Below are 20389 nucleotides of genomic sequence, written 5' to 3'. Positions count from 1 at the left end.
GCTGGCCAGCCAAAGTACGTATCACTTGACAACGTTCAAATGTTTAGAATATTAAAAATATATATATATTACTTAACCGCGTGCCACCAAAATGTTATTGGTGGCAATGAAAAGCACCTTGACACCAGGAATTGTGTATTGAGTCACCTTTCTCGGCATACACAAAAATTACGATAGCGTGCATACACCTTGGAGGTTATTGCACTACTGACGCCACGCCCCGCCACCAACTTAGATTTTGCAGCAAACTCAAAGATGCGCGCGTGAGCTTAACATTGGTTCTTACATACATTGTACATACAGTTTAATTACAACACAATAAATCAATAATACACTCAATAATTTAGTTATACAATTAATGGTTAACAATACACCCAATGGTTGATAATGTAATAAATGGGGGGGGGGGAATATACGCAGACCATCACAAAAAGGATTCAGATTATTTACCAAATAATTGTTGAGGATGATATTGTTTGCAGCACGTATGACCTGGATGGCCAAACGAAGTCTTGATTATGGTGAAGACCTGTCTAGATGCAGGTTGTTGATGTCGTACCAACGGTCTCGGGCAACAAATAGGTGGTTTGAGGTGAACGATTATTTTTGGTAGTGGTAGTTTGAGGTGAATGATAACTTCTGCTCTGGACAGTTTCAAGTAGTCTCTTCTGGCAGGAGAAACTTCTGGTAGCCAGGAACAAATAGATAGTTGATGTGTTTTTTTTTTCTCAAATAGAGAAAATAACAGAGTCGCGTCGCTCGTAGTCAAGCAGTAATCTGAAGAGTGTCTGATACAATTCGGAAAACGAGGGATCTATACTTCATTCGGAAACGGGCCGTAGTTGTGGTCCAAAGGACTTGTATAGCGGAGTTGTTGTAATCGACGATGTAGAAGAAATTCTACGTGGATTCAGATGTACTCTGGGGTTTAGCTTCTTTTCTCGTCTTCTCTTTCTACTATATTCTGAAGCTGTCTCTCGGTAGTCTCCCTGCTTCTCTTCTCTATTGACTCTGTGTCTGTCGTTCTCTGCATCGCCCTTTATATACTCCGTAAGTAGGAGCCGACGTCTCAAAACATGGCAAAAGGTCCGTAAAGCGGTAGTTTGAAGATTTTCAGCCAATGGGAAAGCAAGCGAGCTTTTCCCGCCAAAATAGGAACGTTTCTCGCTTGGCGTTACCTGTGATAACACGTAATGGGCGCGCTCCAACAGACTGGTATTGCGCAATGCTTAAACACTTCAAGAAATATATGTATATACATTAGGGAATATAATACAAAATTATAACATATTTTCACGCAAGGCGTGCCTTAAGATTACAAACAGGAGACTTTATTCACACAAGGGCATGACACAGCACAACCACAGGATTCTACTCACGTTAAGGACGTGACAGTGTGCATGGTAAGGTCATGTGAAGTGTTTTCTGGTATGTTGGAATGGCTGTGGTTGCGAATGAGGCCTGAAATCAGTGTAATCAGCTCGATCATATAGATTAGGTGCTAAGATATATATGCAACACTAGTGGATATATCGCACCTTTGATATCCGTTGTTGAGGAGAGGGGTTGGAAAGCCATGAAAGTACATCTACACTTACCGGGGATAAAACTCGAGTCTTCCGTTTTCCGAGGTAGGAACGTTACCCACTGCTCCACTGTGGTGTGAATGTGAATGTATGTGGCGCGGACGGGGACGGGCGGTTGACACCCCCGATGTGGTGGTGGGGGGTGTCAAAGGGCGCGAATGTTGGTACTCCCAGAGGGGGGTAGTGCCTGCGCATCGGCGTGGGTCCGCAGTACCAAGCAAGGACCGCGCGTGTGTGGAGGTGCGAATGTGAGTGTGAGGGAGAGAGACCCACCAAGGAAGGGAGGGACCGGGATTAGAAGTTAGGAAAGGAGAGAAATTAGGAAAGAGACCGTGCTGCTGCTGCGAGTGTTCCAAGGAGGAGTAAGGACCGACCCAGAAGGAACCGTCCACCGCATTCGCTGTAACTTACAGAACGCATCAAAAGGGCTCTCACCGAAAACCTCCTGTAACCTCTCCTTCACCCTTTTCACATCCTTTCGATCTTCGGTCGTCATTTCCATGTAGACGGATAAGGCCTGGAGACGGTAGTGAGAATGGTTTTCGTGAATGGGTTTCGCATATCGGCTGGGCTCCAGGAGATGAATAATGCGGCAAAGGCGAACATGGGCGAACTGATAGCCCGCGCCAGGCTCCTGATTAGGGCTAAGGATGGAACGCGGTGCTACCCCGAAGCTTGACCCTGTCGAGAGGGCGGCGCCATGCATGATTGAGGACGAGGATTTCCTGGCGGAATTTGATGGCCGGAAGTGGGAAGTAGAGTGGTATCCGAAGGAAGGCTTGCCCTTTTTGAAGAACAAAGTCAATTGCTACACACAGACCCTCAGAGAGGGGGTGAGGGAGGGCTTTGACCTTGAAGTGGAGCGCTGGACAGAGGAGGGAATCTTGAGTCCCTGGGAGGAACCAGTGGAGGGCGGTATCCTGCCCTTGATGGCAGTGGAAAAGCCAACCAAGAGTAAAGTACGACCGGTGTTGGATTTCCGAGAACTGAACCAGTTTGTGAAGTGTCATACTGGCAACGATTTTGTAGACATGTGCAGCGAGACCCTACGTAGGTGGCGCCGAATGAGGGGGGTGTCCGCTGTTGTAGACTTGCGGGGCGACTTACCTGCAAATTCACGTGGCGAAGAAGCTACGGAAGTACCAGCTAGTAAAATATAAAGGGAGAACTTACTGTTTGACCAGACTGGGTTTTGTGCTCAGCTCGGCCCCGAGGATCATGACGAAAATCCTGAATATAGTACTGGAGAAGACTGAAACGATGAAGGGCACCGACTCGTACCTCGACGACATACTGGTGGATGATAGCTTGGTATCAGCGTCAAGCGTAGTGGAACATTTGGTTCGGTACGGATTGATAGCGAAGGAAAAGGACGGGACCGGAAAGCTGATGATCAGGAGAGGCAACGAGATCCCAAAGGTGACGGATGAAATGAAAAATCGAGACCTCTTCTCCTTTTGTGGCAAATTAGTGGGCTACTACCCGATCGCCAGTTGGATCCGTATGGCGTGCAGCTACATCAAGAGGCGGTCGGGGTCGAAGGATTGGGGAGAGAAGATTGATGATGACATGATAAACATGATATGTGACGTCGTACAGCGGACGATGCACGATGATCCATTGAGGGGACAGTGGAAAGCGCCCCAGCAGAGCCAAGGCGTAGTGTGGTGCGACGCGAGCGTGGCAACGAAAAAAAAAAGGACGACTACTACCATATCAACGCATTAGAGTTGGACGCGGTCATAAAAGAGGTCAATTTGGCACTGAAACGGGGGCTGCGTGAGGTCTAAATCAGAAATGACTCAGCCACTGTAGCGGGGTGGATGAACACAGTGCTGACGGCTGAGAAGAGAGTAAGCACGAAAGGGGCTGGCTGCAGAGGTCCTTGTGAAGAGCCGTCTTGGGATCTTGAGGGAGTTAATCGACGAGTTCAGCATGAAGATAAGGGTGAGGGAGGTGCCGTCGGAGATGAACAAAGCTGACGCGCTAACCAGAGTGAAGAAGAGCTGGCTGAAAGTGAAGGAAGAACATGACGAGGAGAAGCTTGAAGTGTACGCCGTAGGGTTCCTTCGTGCGAAAGAGTTGCACGAAACGCATCACCTAGGGGTCGATAGGTCATTGTTCCTGGCAAGGAAGGTTGACCTGAATACATCGAGGGAAGAGGTACGGCAGGCGGTGAGAGCGTGCGACCGATGTCAGTCCATAGACCCCGCCCTCAGACCGCACTCAATGGGGGAACTTAGTGTGGGAGAAAACTGGAGGCGGCTGGCGGTTGACATAACCCTCTATCGGGGGACCAGATACCTGTCGATGGTCGATTGCGGGCCGGGACGGTTCGGCATCTGGCGAGAACTAAAGGCGGGGAATGGAGAAGTTGCGCGGGTGATGAATGAGATGTTTTTGGAACGGGGCCCACTGGATAAAATCCTGATGGACAATGGCGCAGCGTTTCGGTCGGAGGCGCTGAAAGGCATGTTGGACAAGTGGAACACAAGACGCTTCTTCCGGGCAGCTTACCGACCAAGCGGAAATGGGATAGTAGAACGACACCATCGTACGATTAAGTCCATAGCCGAGAAGGCGCGAATACTACCGACGGAGGCAGTTTTTTTATATAACATGTCCCGCCAGGTCAGACCAAGATGACGGCTCGGTCCCACAAAGAGCCCCAGAAGGGCTCGGGACTACCGGCCAATCCTGAAGAAGGCTCCACCTCAGTGCAGGCGGGAGAGGAGGTATGGGTGAGGCCAAAGGATAGGAAGTGCACGCCACAGTGGACGAGAGAACATAAGAACATAAGAATGAAGGAGACTGTAAGAGACCATAAGGCCTACACTAGGCAGCTCCAAATCCATCACCACCTGTCGTCCCCATCCATAAAGTTGTCCAACCATTTCTTAAAACAACTGATAGTTTCAGCGCTCACTACATGGTTACTAAGTTTATTCCATTCATCGACCACCCTATTAGTAAACCAATTCTTGCCTATTTCCTTCTTAAATCTAAATTTTTCCAGTTTATACCCATTACTGTGAGTCCTGCCCTGTTGTTTTATTATGATGACTTTGTTTGCATCACCCTTGTTATAGCCTTTGATCCACTTGAACACTTCTATTAGATCACCCCGCACTCTGCTTCTTTCCAGAGAGGGACAGTGACGGAGGTGAATTCGCAGAACAACGTCTCTGTCGAGGAAGTGCCGCGGCATATCTTGGATGTTCGGCGCGTGGTGAGTGAAGGAGAAAACAAGGAGGAGAGTCATGGTGTGACGGCGAATGAGGGGGCGGTGTCACGGAGACTCCACCGCGACAGGCGTCTCCCAAGGTGGCTACAGGACTATGAAATAGGAGATGAAGGAGACGAGGAGTAGGTTGATCTCGAGATCAAAGGGGGGGGGGGGTTGTGTGAATGTGATTGTATGCGGCGTGGACGGGGACGGGCGGTTGACACCCCCGATGTGCGTGTGGGGGGGGGGGGTCAAAGGGTGCGACCGTTGGTGCCCCTAGAGAGGGGAGTGCCTGCGCATCAGCGTGAGTCCGCAGTACCAAAGGATTGCAAAGGCGGAGCATGCCGACAAGAGACCTTTTGGCCCATATCAAGGTCGGATGCGAAAAAAATCATAATGATAATATATTAATAAATAAAAACTATAATAATGTAAATAACAAATAAAATACATATATAAATGCATAGGTATAGTTAAATAATAAACAAACAGGTAAATAGTAAATAATAATAAATTGACATATAACTAATAATAAATTAAAAGCAAACAGACCAATGATAACAAAACAAAAACAAATAATATAAAATAAATGATAATCATGACAGCATCTTGCTTAGGTGTTTATCTAAATGATTTTAAAGCAAGGACTGCGCGTGTATGGAGGTGCGACTGCGAGTGTGGGGGAGAGAGACCCACCAAGGAAGGGAGGGGCCAGGATTAGAAGTTAGGAAGGGAGAGAAATTAGGAAAGGGACCGTGCTTCTGCCGCGAGTGTTTCAAAGAGGAGTAAGGACCGACCCAAGGTCTAAATATACAGGTCAGACCGTTTGAATTCTTGTGCGCAGCTTCTGACGTCATTTGGCTGAGTCCATTTTCTCTTTGTGATACACTGAAGAAAACTGTGAAACGCCAAGGAAGACAGGAACTATAATATTTTATATATTATATATATATATTATATATCATATATATTATATATTCATATATATAGACAGGAACTATAATATTTTATATATATTTATATATATATTTTATATAATATTTGTCAGAATATAACCAATTGCTTGGAGCGGTGCGAGCGAAGGCAATGTCATTTTCGAACGGCGGACTAGCTTCAACTGACAGCTATAGGACCCGCTAACCCCACTTTGAGCAGCCAGGTGACGTTCACGGGCCCGCTGCGCCAACTCCCTCGAAATTCGGTCGGAAGTGGTTAGACCTTATATTCTTAGATCTTGGACCGACCCAGAAGCAACCTAAGGAACGGGATCGTCGACAACTACACCAAGTAAGTACATCACATCCACACAGACCTTAAATTAGTAAATTTCTTCTGTCATTTCAAATGACACTATAGATTTTTGCTATGAAAACAAAATAGTTTGCTATACTGATTTTACGGCGGCAAAATTTCTGGAAGTGGGCGGTACTGCTGATTAATCGGAGGCTGGAGGATAAATAGCCCAGTGTGATAACCCCGAGGACCATTTAGCACTGTTTTTGCCAATCGAGGATAATTTCAACTAAAGTCTAGCATATCCCGCTTGAGAAATCTGTTAGTGTTAACCTTGATCGTTTGAATATGAGAAAATTTAAGTAATAAACGTAGGATCCAAGTTTTCAAGAATCAAGACAGGTTTTAGGAATACGAAGTATTTTTTGTATTTTATGAGAATCTGTTCTTGGCCTTAAGTGTTGTCACTAAACAGCAATTTTTCGTTGTATTTATTTTGCGCTCAAGATCAACATTGTCATGTAAACAAACGCGAAATACTCTTCAAGCAAACACGACGATACTATTCTTTCTGTATTTGTGCACTATCTTTCAAAGTAAGTAACAATTTCAAATTGAGCACCTTCAATAGAAACACCAATTGTATGATATACACTCTTCCTGTAAATTCGCCTATTGTAAAAAATATGATTGATAAAAATCTATTGCAGACCGAAGCTGTAATAATTGTTGAGATCTTGCTATAGTGTTATGCATGACAGGATGTGTCTGGCCTGCTAAATGCCTCAGTAATCACAAATGTACCAAATTATCTGTTCCATAGAGGGTTCCTATGGATGATATTGATATCATTAGTACATATAAGTGCTGTAATAGTTTAATGGTTCTATTGAGCATTTACTGGTCAATAGAACCATTAAATCAATACTGCTCCAGTATCATGCAAACACATTTTCCGCTTTTCTTTTTTGCATTTGACAAATCTGTTAACATTATTTTAGAAGTCCACACCTACACAATATAGCATTAGAAAATTAAGTATTAATAATATGAATTTTAATACATCAATGTAATAAATATCTGAGAGGATAACAAAGTCGTGTTGAATCCTTTAGACAGCTACTTTGTTTTGATAAATTTGGAAGTCAAAGACGAAATTCCTGATGACCTCTAGAATTATTAAGTGCAGGTTAGCTTAGAATAGACAAATTTATCATGCTTTAATTTCTTCAACCTCCATATCTGTCAAAACAAAGATGGTGTCTCAAGCCGTTGAAGTAGCTAAGTTTGTATATAGCTTCTGGCATCTTTTCCTGTTATTGATTTCTGCCAAGAATAATGTATATAATATTGATGTATTATAATTTACAAAGTTATGTGTTTTTTCTATTGCTATATCGCATAGGTGTGCACTTTAAAAATCTAACAATGTTTCTTCTTTTGGAATGTATGTTAGGTTAAGATCTATTGCATCATGCAAGTTTTGTGTTAAATATCTATGTTGGCATGACTGGAATTTTATCATTTTCATTTACTACAAAAGTATAATATTGCTATATCTTTTTTATATAATTAGAAAGTCATCTATGAACATACAAAAACCTGATATGATTAACTACCACTTCTTTTGGACCAATTCTATCATCCATTGACAGTTCATGGCATTGAAGTTTGGGAAGACTGTTGACCATAGTTCCCGAGAAAATTATTACTTAGATGAATTTTGATATATATAAGAAAGGAGCCACAGTACACCCATGGAGTTCTACTGCTTAACCTGATAACTGCACATTAGGGTTTCATTGGTCATACTCATGATGTGCAATTGTTGAGAGTTAAGAAAAAATATAAAAAGAAAGTTTTGTCATAAAATGAAAGATTGCATGAAAAACTATAGGAGAACCAAATATTGGTTAATTATTTGCCTTAGTATAGGCATGGTGGTGAAGTGAATTTGCACATTTTATCACTTTGAGGTAGTGGATGGTGGTCATGCATGGGTGAATGACAGGGAATTTTTCTATTACTTTTTCACACTTTGTTCTTCACCACTGCTGCTTCAATTGTCCACTGTTTCTTTCTTTTTCACATGAATATTTTTATGCAAGTTATCTTACATTTTACACCACGAAAAGTAGAGAGTTGTGGGACATGCAGAAGTGACTGACCTACCCTTTCCATGATGGCTGAGGAAAACAAAGGATGCATGAGTGGGTAGATTTAGTGTGTGGATTCGTTCACCCTGAGTTGCCAAAGTTTATTATAAGACAAATGGGAGTGAAATATCGGCCACCAAGTTTAAGAAAATCCTTCACATTATATGATGTATGTCACAGTTACACACTGTTTATCATATGTATGTCTCAGCTTACGGTTTCCTCTCCAATTGTCAAACCTCACTATAAAGTCATGTAGGGGACCAACCTCTCTTATAACTTCCCAAAAGTTATTCCAGGAATTAATGCATATTTGGTCATACTATTTACCAATAACTACAGATTTATGAACAATTATAGTCAACTCCCTTGAAATTAACATATTTTTAGATACATACATACATATACCAAGGCTTTTTCCCCGTTATAAGGGAGTTAGCCAAAAAGAAAAAGGCATAAAAACCATTCCCACCCATTCTATCCCTAAATACACTCCACTCCCCTCCACCCTCTACCCTCCCTCTTATCTTGGCACCTCCTAGATGACGGGTCATCCCTGCATCTTGTCCACTGCCCTGGGTCAGAAGCAGTGTTGCAAGACACAGCACATCCACAGCAAGGCCATTTCATTAAATCGGCAACCCCCCCTCTCCGTCCTCTCATGCAGAAAAGGAGAAGACGGGGAGAAATCCCTTCAGACTGCGTCATATTTTTCTCACACATACTACCCCTCATCCCCCATTACCCCACCCATTCCACCTCATGCATCACAGCATCATCCATATACAACCATTCTCCATTCACCCCGTCTTCTGTCCTCTCCCATCCTTCCCCAGCAGACATTCCCCTCTTCCCCAAAACCCCTTTCACCCCATCCATCCATCTCATCCTAGGTCGCCCCCTCATGTTCACTCCCTCCACATCTGCCTTCCATACCTCTTTTACCAGTCTGTCTTCACTCATTCTTTCCATGTGTCCAAACCATCCCAATACTCTTTCATTCACCCTATCTCCCAACTCTCTTACCACCCTTGTTCTCCTCCTCACCTCCTCATTTCTCACTCTATCTAGCCTAGTAACCCCCATCATACTTCTCAGACACCTCATCTCAAACACATTCAAACTCCTTCTCTCTTCCTCTCTTATGTTCCATGTTTCTGCCCCATACAGTGTTGTTGGCACAATCACTCCTTCATACAGTCTCCTCTTAGTATCCATTACCAAATGTCTATTTCTCATTACACTTTTTAATCCACCGAGGCATTTACTCACTTCTCTCAATTTACATTCTACCTCCACTCCACCCTTTCCTGCCACATTCACACCCAAATATCTAAAACTATCCACTTCCTCCAGTCGCTCTCCCTTAATGCTCACTTCTATTCTGCTGCCACTTTCTCCCCTTGTACATCTCATCACCTTACTTTTACCCACATTTATCTTCAGCTTCCTTCTTTCACACACTCTCCCAAACTTTGTCACCAACTTCCTCAATCCTTCCTCTGATCCTGCTACAAGCATAGTGTCGTCCACAAACAACAGCTGGCTCACCTCCCACTTTTCTCCATTTTCTTTAACCGTCTCCAACCCCTGACCCACCACCCTTGCATTTACCTCTCGCACCATCCCATCCATGTATAAGTTGAACAGCCAGGGCAGCATAACACATCCTTGACAAAGTCCCACCTTTACCTCGAACCACTCACTTTCCATTTCTAATCCTGACACATGCTCTACTACTCTCGTAAAAACTCTTGACAGCTCCTAAAAGCTTTCCTCCTATCCCGTATATCTGTAAAACCTCCCACAGTGCCTTCCTGTCTACCCTGTCATAAGCCTTTTCCAGATCCATAAAAGCCCAAAAAAACTTCCTTACCTTTTCCTATAGCTTTCTCACATATTTGTCTTACCACAAAAATCTGATCTACACAACCTCTACCTGTCCTAAATCCACACTGTTCCTCACCAATTACTATATTACTTATATATTTTTAGATAATATTATTATTATTGTTGTATTGCATTGTAGTGTTTTGTGTTGCACTGTATGCTAATGTGGGAAAAAGAGATTAACCACGCACATAGAAATACAGGTCCCAGAAGATAACAAATATGTGAGGAAACTAGTCATATCAGGACATGACATTTTTAGCTCATCACTCACAAGGAGGATAAGCCATTGATGAAAAACAAGGGAGATGCAGAACTCAGAATGCCAAAATCAGAAATTGTATAGAATTTAATTTGAAGTATACCAAAGGTCAGAAAAACTAATCAGAAATAAAATAGTTCACATTATGATAAAGACTTTGGTGACAAAATAGGATGTACAAAGTCATTTAAGAAGTTGAAAGATTAGAAGAACATATAGCAATGGGTAACTCAATGAGTGTTTGATAGTAGGTCAGACCAGAGAAAGGAAGAGAAACAGAGACAAAGAAAAAGTCAGTCAGGCAAAGAGAGGATGTTGACCTAGGGCTTACAAACTAATTTATATTGGTGTGGTCACAGTTGTATTTACCTAGTTGTATTATACATGAAGAGAACTATGCTCATAGTGACCCATCTGTATCTTTCAGCATCAAATATGTTCTTAAATTCTTGTGTAGTTTTTGCACTGTTGCTTCATCCAATTTATTCCAGATATCCACCATTTGTGTGGGAAACTGTTCTTTTACAGATCTCTTCTATAACTTTCTCTTTTAATTTCCTTCCAAAACACCTTTTTATTAGTTTCAAAATTTTGTCATACTCTTAGCCCATTTTACATCTGCTCTCCTCTTTCCTTCCTTATCTTATGCTTAACTTCCCTTCTCTTTACTTTGTACCTCTCATATGATTCCCTTGTCCTAATTTGTAGCCAATCTATGAATGCCTGCTTCTTCTCTTCTACACCTTTCTTTGCTACCTCATCCCACCACTCACTACCCTACCCTCTATTTCCTCCTGCCCTCCTTGTTCCACACACCATCTTTGCACACCTTATGACTCCCTCCTTGAACCACCCCCATTCCTCCTCCACTCCTAGTTCTACTCTATCCTTTACTCCCTCCCACTCCTCTTTCAGCTTCTTCTTATATTCATCCTCCTTTTTTTCTCATTTAAGCAGTTCACTCTAAGTACCTCCCTACCTTCTGCCCTTTTCCTCTTTCTCCATCTATTTTCCACTCTCAATTTACTTTCCACCAGAAAATGATCTGATATTCCCCCACTCTCTCCCCTTAGAACATGTACATCCTTAACTCTTCCTACCATACTCCTGGTCACCACTATATAGTCCATTAACGCTCTATCTGCTACCCTTCCATCCACCACTCTCTCCCATGTGTACTTATGGAGGAGGCAAATCAAATAGAGAAGAAAAGGTAAAAGGTGCAGATGGAGAGATGATAATGGAAGAGAAGGCAGTGAGAGGAAGGTGGGCAGAGTATTTAAGGGAGTTGCTGCATGTGAAGGAGGATAGGGAGGGAAAGGTAGTTGCAGTGGGAAGCGCTAAGAAAATGAGAGTGATAAGTGAGGAAAATGGAGGAGAAATAGGGAAGGATGAAGTGAAAGCAGCTGTTAAGATGATGAGAGCAGGTAAGGCACCTAGGTTGGATGGATGCCATGCAGAATGTCTGAAGAAAGGAAGTACAGTGATGGTGGACTGGCTGGTGAGGTTATTTAATGTTTGTTTAAGAGAGGGTAGAGTGCCGGAGGACTGGAGGAGTGCCTGTATAGTTCTGCTTTACAAGGGAAAGGAGGACAAGTGTGAGTGTAGTTGTTTCAGAGGTATCAGCTTGTTGAGTGTAGTTGGGAAGGCTTATGGGAGGGTCTTGATTGAGAGGACTAGGAGAGGAACAGAGGGAGTAATTGTTGAGGAACAGTATGGGTTCAGGACAGGTAGGGGTTGTGTAGATCAGATTTTTGTGGTAAGACAGATATGTGAGAAAGCTATAGGAAAAGGTAAGGATGTTTTTTGGGCTTTTATGGATCTGGAAAAGGCTTACGACAGGGTAGACAGAAAGCCACTGTGGGAGGTACTGCAGATATACGGGATAGGAGGAAAGCTGTTAAGAGCAGTCAAGAGTTTTTACCAGATTCACCTTGGTCTTTGGATCACATGTTGGACTCGTGATCGACAGCTATTTCCCTCCCGGAAGAGAGCTCAGAGCTTGTATGACCGATCTATGGGTAATGCTATGACCTTTCACACACACACACCCCCAACTCCCCGCCCACGAGAGTCAGAGTAACGACCCGAAGCACAGCGATACCGAAATAATTTCGGCCCTGGGCAGGATTCGAACTGGGTACTGCGAGCACCACCGTACTTCCCAGTCCAGCTCTCTACCACCTCGCCACCGAGTAGTAGAGCTTGTGTTAAGATTAGAAGTGGAGAGAGTGAATGGTTTGAGGTAAAGGTGGGACTCCGTCAGGGATGTGTTATGTCGCCCTGGCTGTTCAGGCTTTACATGGATGGGGTGGTGCGAGAGGTGAATGCAAGGGTAGTGGGTCAGGGGTTGGAGAAAAGTGTGAGGTGAGCCAGCTGTTGTTTGCTGACGACACTGCGCTTGTATTAGGATCAGAGGAGGGATTGAGGAAGTTAGTGACAGAGTTTGAGAAGGTGTGTGAAAGAAGGAAGCTGAAGATAAATGTGGGCAAAAGTAAGGTGATGAGATGTACAAGGGGAGAGTGACAGCAGGCTGGAAGTGAGCATTAAGGGTGAAAGACTGGTGGAAGTGGATAGTTTTAGATACTTGGGTGCAAATGTGGCAGGAAAGGGAGGAGTGGGGGTGGAGGTAGAATGTAGATTGAGAGAAGCGAGTAAATGCCTCGGTGGATTAAAAAGTGTAATGAGACATAGACATCTGGGAATGGATACTAAGAGGAGGTTACATGAAGGAGTGATTGTGCCAACAGCACTGTATGGGGCAGAAACATGGAACATGAGAGAGGAAGAGAGAAGGAGTTTGAATGTGTTGGAGATGAAATGCCTGAGAAGTATGATAGGGGTTACTAGGCTAGATAGAGTGAGAAATGAGGAGGAGAACAAGGGTGAAAAGGGAGCTGGGAGATAGGGTTAATGAAAGAGTATTAGGATGGTTTGGACACATGGAAAGAATGAGTGAAGAAAGATTAGTAAAAGAGGTGTGCAAGGCAGAGGTGGGAGGAGTGAATATGAGGGGGCGTCCTAGGATGAGATGGATGGGTGGGGTGAAAGTGGCATTACAAGAGAGAGAAATGTCTCTGGAGGAAGGACCGGAGAGGACAGAAGATAGGGGTGAATGGAGAGGGGTTGTGTATAGATGATGCTGTGATGCATGAGGGGGAGTGGGTGGCGGATGGGGGGTGAGGAAGTATGTATGAGAAAAAGTTTGACACAGCCCGAAGGGATTTCTCCCCGTCCTCTCCTTTTCTGCATGGGGGACGGAAAGGAAGGCGTCGCCGAATTTATGAAGCGGCCTTGCTGTGGATGTGCTGTGTCTTGCGACACTGCTTCTGACCCAGGGCAATGGACAGGATGCAGGGATGACCCATCATCCAGGAGGTGTCAAGATAAGAGGGAGGGTGGAGGGGAGTGGAATTTATAGAAAATGGAATGGGTGGGAATGGTTTCTATGCCTTTTTCTTTTTGGCTACCCCCCATGTAGGAGGAAAAAGCCTTTGGTATATGTATGTATGTTCTATGAGTATCCTTTTTGAGTTTCTTTTCATGCCCTCTTGTTTTTCTCGTATCCCACTTTAATAAATCATCCCTGTTGAAGACTTCCATGGGGGCACATATATTACTAAAAATGTTCTACTTTTCATGTCACTGTTTTTAACTTTTATCATAATCAATTCCACATTATTTTTTCCTTCCATTATCTTTGTCACATTTTTAGCCTTTCTTAGTCAAAATCATGACTCTTCCACCCTGTTTCTCCTTTCTATTTTTCATCCAATGATTGTATAGACCTTGTCCCACAATATTTGGTGGTAAAGGACCTTTTAATTTCATCTCCACAATTCCCATTATCTCTGGTTTCTCTACTACCAGAGAGTTGTTTAATTTGTTTAGTCCTGAAATCATGCCATAATTGGTATATGTTATTTTTAATTTTTTCCTTTCTCCTTTTTTGTTTATTATGTTTCCCTTTTTTTTTATACATATATACCATTTTCTCAGCCTCAGGTCTAGTACTCTCAAAAAAAAAAAAATGATAATAATTCTTTTCAGTCTCCATACTTCTCTCATTTTTTTTTTTTTTTTTTTCATTTCTAAGTGTCTTTTCTCTCGTTTCCTCATTGCTCGTTTCTTTTTTATCCATACATTTTTGTAATTTTCACTATTTGCCAGCTTTCCTTTTTTTGATAGTACTATCATTTGAGACCTTAGTTTGATTTTTAGTGGCCTATATTGATGCATGAGGTGGAATGGGTAGGGGGATGGGGGGTGAGGTAGTATGTGTGAGAAAAATATGACGCAGCCCAAAGGGATTTCTCCCCGTCTTCTCCTTTTATGCATGGGGGGACGGAGAGGGGGGGTCGCCGATTTAATGAAGCGGCCTTGCTGTGGATGTGCTGTGTCTTGCGACACTGCTTCTGACCCAGGGCAGTGGACAAGGTGCAGAGATGACCCGTCATCCAGGAGGTGCTAAGATAAGAGGGAGGGTGGAGGGGTGTGGAGTGTATTCAGGGATGGAATGGGTCTGAGTGATTTTATGCCTTTTCCTTTTTGACTACCTCCCTTGTAAGGGGGAAAAAGCCTTGGTATATGTATGTATGTATATTGTTTTTCTTTAGAGTACTGCTCCATCCTATGTACCTCTTCTATCTTTTTGTCCATTTCCTGTCCCTTCTCTTGTATCTCTTTCAGAATTGCTTTTGCAATTTCTTTCTCTTCTTTTTCTCTTTGGTATCTAGGTACATTATGTTTTCTTTAATACCTTAGATTACAATGCACTTTTTTATCCACTGTGTTTCTGACCCAATTTTCTTTTTTCTTAATTACTTTACCATTTCTTTACCATTTTCTTCCACTTGTTGCTGTACTTTTTTTTCTTTTTTTTTCACTTTCCATTGATTTTTTTTTTTATTGGAGATCTGTCTCTAATTGTTTCTCCAACTTTCTCAGTCACCACTTGTATTTGTTCTTTCACCTCTTTTTTTTTTCAAATCCTCATTTTTGTTTTTATCTTCATTTTTCATTCTTTCATTTTCACATCAGACCAAGTTCAATTCCTTTTTTAGATCATTAAGCTCCCTCTTAGTCTCATCGTTAGCTCTTCTTAGTTGGTTCACCTCTCTGTACATTACCCTCTATTCAGCTTTCAGATCCATTAGTTCCTCTATCAAATTAGCAATATTCCAATTTCTTAGGACATTTTTTATACCTAGATTCTCTTTCCAATTCTAAACCTCTACCTAGTATTGTACTTTCTTTTATAAACCCTGAAAATTTATTATTATCCAACGTTTAAGTAGACTTCAGGGTATTATCAATCATACACAATTTCTTAGGTATGACCCCCAGTGGTGATTCCGCTCTGCTTACGTCCAAACATCTCTTCATTGGTTCACTTTTTCATCTTTCTACTTTATCATTCTTTATTTTGTGTATTTAACACTAATGCTGAAACTATTTTAACATTTCGGTCACTCGATACACATCACTCACTTCCAGTATGTAAATACAACTAGATGTTTCCTTTGAACTTATCAAAAAAGTGCAGTACATCAGAGCTCATTTCTAACCACCTGTTTCCACCTGTGGCTCACATGTGTAAGAACATATATGTGATTACTACAAAGTGTTTGAAAAACTTATGTTGGAAATATATATAAAAAAAAAATAAAAAAAAAATTTCATTAACTATGCTACCATCCAACATAAAATTGTGGCAGTGTTCTATGAAATGACTTGTGACTTATGTTTTACAACCAATGAAGTGAATAACGGTGTTACTGCTATATACATTTATGTTACAAGAGAACTGTTCCCCACACAAACCTTTCAACACATTTTGTACATTCAACTGCTCCACATCCTTGCCTCTGACATACATCCTCATCCTAGTTCCTGCCTGGTTATGTGGTTCACATGTCAGTGAAGAAAATCATTTGATTTCTGTGTCAGAGCTTCTTACATAATAGCTCCCAAAATGTTTTAGCCCCACACACATCACAAATGAAGAAGCCCACTTCAATTACTCTACAAGCATCCTTCCAGCTCTTCTCTGATTCGCCCCTTGAATCAAGTTGCAGTTCTCTGGTTCCCTATACATCACACTGCTTGGGGACCCTCTCTACACATACAACTATAGTGCCGGGTTTGGCTCCAGCTTGATATTCCTATGTGTGCCACTCACTCCTGAAGCAAATTGTCAGGGTCAGATGACTATTCTTCTCTTTCACAGCCAGTTGTTGTTGCCTCTCAGAGTTGGTGACTCAGGCACATGTGGTCTACATGTGTCCTACTGCTCCAAGGACCTGTTCATGACATCACAGGGTGGGGTCCTTCCCAGTGACACCACATTTGTAACTACCACATATGTGACCACCCTCAGCCATGGTTACATCACTTGACATATTGTAAAACGCACCTTCATGTTTTTAAAACTATGGAATTTGATGTCTGTCTGCCAGAATCATACATACATATACCAAGGCTTTTTCCCCCTTACTAGGGAGGTAGCCAAAAAGGAAAAGGCATAAAATCATTCCCACCCGTTCCATCCCCAGAAACACTCCACACCCCTCCACCCTCCCTCCCATCTTAGCATCTCCTAGATGACAGGTCATCCCTGCACCCTGTCCACTGCCCTGGGTCAGAAGCAGTGTCGCAAGACACAGCACATCCACAGCAAGGCCGCTTCATTAAATTGGCGACCTCCCCTCTCCGTCCCCCCATATAAAGGAGAGGACGGGGAGAAATCCCTTTGGGCTGCGTCAAATTTTGCTCACACACACTACCTCACCCCCCCATCCCCCCGTCCATTCCACCCCATGCATCACAACATCTTCCATATACAATCATTGTCCATTCACCCCTGTCTTCTGTCCTCTCCCGTCCTTCCTCAACAGACATTCCCCTCTTCCTCAAAGCCCCCTTCACCCCATCCATCCATCTCATCCTAGGACGTCCCCTCATGTTCACTTCCTCCACATCTGCCTTCCATACCTCCTTTACTAGTCTTTCTTCACTCATTCTTTCCATGTGTCCAAACCATCCTAATACTCTTTCATCAGCCCTATCTCCCAGCTCCCTTTCCACCCCTGTTCTCCTCCTCACCTCCTCACCTCCTCAGAATCAAGTCCTGTAAATGGCATATTACTTAATGCAGTCTTATGCTCCACCTCAAAGAAAGGTCATACTCAGTTAATCATTGTAAATGACTTACATTGGTACAAAGGAAGTAAAAAAGTAGCCTTTGATTACATGGATGAAGAAATTGTTAAGAAAATACTAGTTACACTGATAAGACCAAAATTGGAATATGCTGCGACACTATGGTCACCTAGTTCCAAAAAAATATATAAACTAGAAAGAATTCAAAGAGCAATGACAAAGATGGTGCCAACACTCTCTAATTTGACATATGAACAAAGATAGGATAAACTAAATCTACCAACCTTGAACAAAGAAGAGAAAGAGGTGATGTGCTAACCATCTACTGAATTATGAAAGAGATTAAGTTTCTTGATAGAGATGACTTATTAAAGTGGGACAGAAGAAAAACAAGAGAACATGAGAAGAAATTTAAGAAGGATAGTTACAAAAGATATCTGAAAAAGAATAGCTTCCCACACAGTGATAGATATCTGGAACAAACTGAATGAGGGAACAGTGAATGCTAAAGCTATACGTAATTTTAAGAACTGGATGTGGAAAGATACCAATGCGGGTCACTACAAGTATAGCTCTCTTCCCATAACTAGGTAAATACATGCCCCAATCACTCACACCACTGGTACAAAATTGTGTGATTTTCTTGTGTATCCTTCTCATGTCAAAGTCATGAATGAACAATTCCCTTCTGTTCAAGTCTGTACCACATCATCCAAAGTAACTGATACACAAGAACCCATTGTAGGCTACATGATGCACAAGATGAACTAATTTCATTATGCAGTCAATTTAGGCATGTTATTGCATGAGATGGTGAACCAATTGGTGCTACAAACCTCATGTATCACCACATTCCACTTAGAAAAATTTTAAAACTATACTATATGCCTGCTTATAGACAACCTCATAGTAAGAGACAAGTAATTGATAAACTCATTGAAAAATGATTGAACAAGATGTCATAGAACTTTCAGTCTTAGAATGGAACTTTCCACTTTTTGTAGATCCTTCAGCAGTCAACTCTTGAGAAATAACACATGCCAAACATATTGGTAAATCAAATTGTAGAACCAGATGTACTAATTCCTTATGTACTCAATCTCCTCCATGGTTCCATTATAGCAGCTCACGCAGACAAAGAAAAATGCTTTACCCCAAGCCAAAATCCAGTATTTTTGGATCACTATGAGGAAAGATATTCATGCCTACATTGACAAATGTCATTCTTGCACATCTCACAAAAGTCATATCAGTGGTCATGTTCCTATGCTGAATTACCCGCCCCCAAGTAAACCTTTTGAAACTATAGCAATCGACCTCAAATTGGCCCTTATCCCCGGTGGTAACAAATACCCATTTGTTTACATGGATCATTACTCAAGATTTTGTATTCTTGCCCCTCTGACAGACAAATCAGCTAACAATGTGGCTTAGACATTTCTTGATAAAGTAATTTGTCATTTCACAGCCCTCAAAGTACTACTATCTGACAGTGGAACAGAATTTAATAATGAAATTCTCTCTCACCTTTGTAAACATTTCAATATCACTAAAGCAAATATTGTAGCCTACCACCCCAGTTCAAATGGACTTGTGGAACATCAGAATTGTAAGATTCTCAACATTCTAAAGCATCTTGTTTCAGATATGCATAGCTCATGGGATGAACATATGCCTATGGTTCAAGCTTGCCTTAACAGTGCTATAAACGGGTCTATATCAGAATCCTCACAGTTTGTAATTTTTGGATCAGACAAGAGACTCCCATATGATTTGCTTACTTCAGATGTAGATCCAGCTTATAATTTTGAAGATTATGTAAAAGTTAAGGTAGCTAGTTTTCAAAAACTCTATTTGAGAATTCAAGATGCTCTTACACTATCCAAGGAAGACATGGTTTGTCTTCACAATAAATGTGCAAGAGAAAGTAACATTGATGTAGGAGACCTTGTATATTCTCAAAATCACACTCCTACCTCCAAACTGTCACCTAAGTTATCTCAGTATCAAACAATAACTTAGATGATGCTCTTGACACCTGGTTGCCTCTAGATCACTTGAAGAAAGTTACTCATGATTTTGACATGGAAAATGAAGGAATGACACGGTCCATTCTTTCTGCTATGGAAGAACCTTTTGTCTTTGTAAATGAGACATCACACCTTTCATAACTCACTCTCACAATCTAAGGAATTGAACCACTCCTAAACATTTTTCTTTCTCTCGGTGCAACCATTGTGTCTCTTTTTATCATTATTATGTATTATACTACATATACCAAAGGCTTTTTCCCCCTTACATGGGAAGTAGCCAAAAAACAAAGGCATAGAAACAACTCCCACCCATTCCATCCCTTACATACTCCACTCCCCTCCACCCTTTTCCCTCCCTCTTATCTTGGCACCTCCTAGATGACAGGTCATCCCTGCATCTTGTCCACTGCCCTGGGTCAGAAGCAGTGTTGCAATACACAGCACATCCACAGCAAGGCCGCTTCATTAATTTGGTGACCCCCCTCTCCATCCCCTCATGCAGAAAAGGAGAAGACATGGAGAAATCCCTTCAGGCTACATCAATTTATTTCTCATACAAGTTCCCTCACCCCCCATCCCCCACCCACTCCCCCTCATGCATCACAGTATCATCCATACACAACCCTTCCCCATTCACCCCTATCTTCTGTCCTCTCCCATCCTTCCTCAGCAGACATTCCTCTCTTTTGTAATGCCCCTTTCACCCCATCCCTCTCATCCTAGGATGCCCCCTCATATTCACTCCTTCCACCTCTGCCTTCCACACCTCTTTTACTAATCTTTCTTCACTCATTCTTTCCATGTGTCCAAACCATCCTAATACTCTTTCATCAACCCTATCT

General features: G+C 42.3%; 1 protein-coding gene across 1 annotated transcript in view; it reads left to right on the top strand.

Annotated features, from left to right (window-relative positions):
• Positions 1-6542: 6542 nt before the first annotated feature.
• The window catches only part of LOC143031469 (uncharacterized), a 38666-nt gene continuing 24819 nt past the window's right edge, over positions 6543-20389 (top strand). The window contains exon 1 of the mRNA XM_076195334.1: positions 6543-6641. The gene's annotated coding sequence lies outside the window, so the exon portion shown is untranslated. The remainder of the gene's footprint in view (positions 6642-20389) is intronic.

Source organism: Oratosquilla oratoria, chromosome 12 (assembly GCF_046742065.1).
Source record: "Oratosquilla oratoria isolate Oo_2021 chromosome 12, ASM4674206v1, whole genome shotgun sequence".
Lineage (NCBI taxonomy): Eukaryota > Metazoa > Arthropoda > Malacostraca > Stomatopoda > Squillidae > Oratosquilla > Oratosquilla oratoria.
The sequence above is the reverse complement of the archived record's forward strand: the minus strand, read 5'-3'. Positions and strand labels throughout refer to the sequence as shown.